Genomic DNA, 3693 nt, shown 5'->3' with positions numbered 1-3693 from the left:
CCAGCTCATGTCCAGCTTTTCATCCACCAGCACCCCCAAGTCCCTCTCGGCAGGGCTGCTCTCGATCCTTTCTTCCCCCAGCCTGTATTGATACCAGGGGTTACCCCAACCCAGGTGCAGGACCTTGCACTTGGCCTTGTTGAACCTCATGAGGTTCACACAGGCCCACCTCTCCAGCCTGTCCAGGTCTCTTTGGATGACATCCCTTCTTTCTGGTGTGTCAACCGCACCACCCAGCTTGGTGTCATCCGCATGCACAAGCCTGGCCTTTCGGTCACAGCGTCACTCGAGGGGGCTCGCTAATCCCCCGTCTTATTAAAGGTGACGTGGCCAAGGCTTTAAAATGCACCCTCCTGATGGACAAAACGCTGTTGGTGCCTCTCTGCTAGGAAAACGGGCCCTGACCTCCTGGGAGGGGGGCAGAGAAAAGGTTTTGCCAGCGTCGGGGGCTGTCGTTCGCGTACAGTGTAGCTGCCTTTTCGCTGCTTGGCGCCTGCTTGGATAAGTAGGTTTGCATTTATATATAGAACGTAGCAAAAACATAGCAAAAACCACCTAGAACATAGCAAAACCCATCATAAAAGCCGTGGGTATTTAAATATAGAGCCCTTCATCCAAAAGGAGCCCAGGCTGTGTTTATGCAAGCGGGGATAGTAAAGGCGACGCTGTTCTGCCGTGTTTCTGTGCCGGACTTAAAGAAAAGCCCCTGAAGTTTAACATAACAGAAAAAGAAACAATCAAGGCTCCTGAGTTACTGTTTTCTCCCACAGCCCCTCCCAACAACCCTGGGGGAGGGCGGCACGGAGGGTTTGCATTGACATCACCTTTCCAGTTGGGATGAAGAGCTGGTAATGGGCAGAGTCCGGTTTTCTAAGGAAATGCAGGGCTTGAAGCATTTACGTATTTCTTTGTGTAATTGAAATAAATGTGGGATTGAAACCGTTGGGCTTCTCTGGTCGGAATTCTTGCTTAATTCTCAACTTGTCATTATCACCACCCTTGGGGTTTTTTTTTTTGGGGGGGGGAGCGGGGTGGAGGAGGGGTTGAATGCCTGCCTTCTGTTTGCTGCCCAAGGAATATTTTGGTTAGACAAAGCAGGCAAGATACCTGAATCAAACCCAAGAGGTTCCTTGCAGATGGCGTGGCCACAGCCGCGATGTTTTGCTCCTTTCTCTCTGCCTCCATGCAGGAGCACTCTCACGGAGAAAGCCTTTCCAGCTTTGAGGACAGGTACCCTGTATTTCTACTTTTTTCCCCCTTGCAGCTACCACTTAACCTCACAGCTTCCTTCCAACCGAGACGAGTCACTTCACCACCGAAAGCTGCCCCCCGTGAGCGTGGAGTGCAACCTGTGTCTCTTGCTACAGCGCTCCTCGTTGGAGCACAGTTGTTTGAGAGGAAAATCCAGTGGGAATAAACAGGGGAAAACCAACATACAGCACCCTGCTGCAGGCTCAGCGGCCGCGGAGGAGGTGGCGAGCTCAGGCAGCCCTTGCTGGAAGCTGTGGAGGCTGGCGAGATCGTGCCTTCGTATTTCTGTAAAGCCAGTGCAATATTGAACGTTTGCAAGGAGCAGGGGTTATTTCATCAGAACCTCCCACCATGGGAGAGGGTTCCTGTACTTAGAAATTTAATTTTAGGGGCGTGCCATGGCTGAACCATTGGTGCCGCTTTCTATTGCTGCCAATTCTGCCCAGCACTGACATGCTAGGGTGTCCTCTGCTACGGACCGGCGCAGATCCACCGGGGGCACTTACTGAACAGAACAACGGAGAAAGCCTTTCCAGCTTTGAGGACAGGTACCCTGTATTTCTACTTTTTTCCCCCTTGCAGCTACCACTTAACCTCACAGCTTCCTTCCAACCGAGACGAGTCACTTCACCACCGAAAGCTGCCCCCCGTGAGCGTGGAGTGCAACCTGTGTCTCTTGCTACAGCGCTCCTCGTTGGAGCACAGTTGTTTGAGAGGAAAATCCAGTGGGAATAAACAGGGGAAAACCAACATACAGCACCCTGCTGCAGGCTCAGCGGCCGCGGAGGAGGTGGCGAGCTCAGGCAGCCCTTGCTGGAAGCTGTGGAGGCTGGCGAGATCGTGCCTTCATATTTCTGTAAAGCCAGTGCAATATTGAACGTTTGCAAGGAGCAGGGGTTATTTCATCAGAACCTCCCACCATGGGAGAGGGTTCCTGTACTTAGAAATTTAATTTTAGGGGCGTGCCATGGCTGAACCATTGGTGCCGCTTTCTATTGCTGCCAATTCTCCTGCCCAGCGCTGACCTGCTAGGGTGTCCTCTGCTACGGACCGGCGCAGATCCACCGGGGGCACTTACTGACCCACAGAACAACCCCAGGTTGATTAGCTTTAGTTTTAATTGCAGCAAAAGCAAACACTTCGGTCAGCTCAGTATTAGCAGCGCGATTCACATTTGAACAGGCTCCTGGTAGATCACAAGATAAAAGTGCCCAGGACCTCAGGATGTGCAGAACTGTCCCCCAGGGCTTTGGCAACCGTTTCTCGGTGCCTCTGTTTTTATTAGGTCACATCCCCAAGGCCTGTTTTTCCTACCACAGGATATGATTAACCCTGACTGGAGTCATCGCGCTGCATCCCAAAGCAGAAAATCCACCTGAATTCAGCACAACGCCTCTGCCCCCGCCGAGTCCCGCAGAGCACGGGACCAAGCAGACCTCGTGCCCCGCTCGTGGCTCTTCTCCGGGGCAGGTTCTTCTGGGCCACCTCATCATGGGGGCTGGACCACGCACGCAAAGACCTCGCTGGTCTCCTTTGCCCGGGCAGGGAGCAGGGTCCTGCCCCAGGGTCAGCCAGGAGCTGGGGACCACGAGCCCTCCTGTGCAGGGTGAGGATGCTGCTGGAGGTTTGCAGGGGAGATGCAGCGATGCCCTTCCCGCCTGAGCACCTGGAAAAGGGCGCGGAGGGACGTAAAGCAGCCCTGGAAGTCCCGTGAGCCTCTGGCACAGTAAGTCAGGGTGATGAAGGACACGGAGGCGTGTGGGAAGAGACGCTGCTGACAGGAGGCAGAGGCTCAAGGCCAGTTATGGGGAGCTTCTCATTCCATTTTCCTTGAAAAATGGTGGTGAAAGGGCAGTGTTGCGCTTTTCAGCCCCCGTGCACGTAAGCAGCGCGTGCTCGTCACTCCGGCAGGCTTCCTGCCATGAGGGGAAGGAGAAGAGGGCAGAGCAGGGACTGTCTCGGTTCAGATGGTTACTCAGAAAGACGACAAAGCCTCGGCCGCCTCCTGGGGTAGATGCAATTCTTCAACAGAGCCAGGCGGCGCGCTCGCCTTTTGCAATAACTGCTGGCAGAAGCGGGCGGCTCTCGACTCACCCCCAGCACCGGCTCGCTAGACAAAATATCTGCAGAAACCTCCTGCCTTGCGCCGACAGCGATTCCTGAAATGCTTACACAGGGCAATGCTGTGCTTTTTGCCCTTGATCCCGCAAGGCGTTATCTGGGAAGGGGGTTCATGGGGGCTGCGTGGCGCCTTGTGGGAGTTAAACTCCAGCAGAGCATCGCTCCTCACAAATAACGGGATTTCAGGGGGCTAAGCCGAAAACAAACTCTGTTTAGTCTTCAACATGCCTAGCAGAGACCTGCAGCAGTGTTCCTGGAAGTGGAGTTTTTATTAATGCCCAAAATAGGGCGTTTTTGCTACCTCCTCCCCTTTATCCCCCC

This window comes from Egretta garzetta, unplaced genomic scaffold, assembly GCF_000687185.1.
Source record: "Egretta garzetta isolate BGI_Z169 unplaced genomic scaffold, ASM68718v1 scaffold402, whole genome shotgun sequence".
NCBI lineage: Eukaryota > Metazoa > Chordata > Aves > Pelecaniformes > Ardeidae > Egretta > Egretta garzetta.
Note: the sequence above shows the minus strand (reverse complement) of the source record.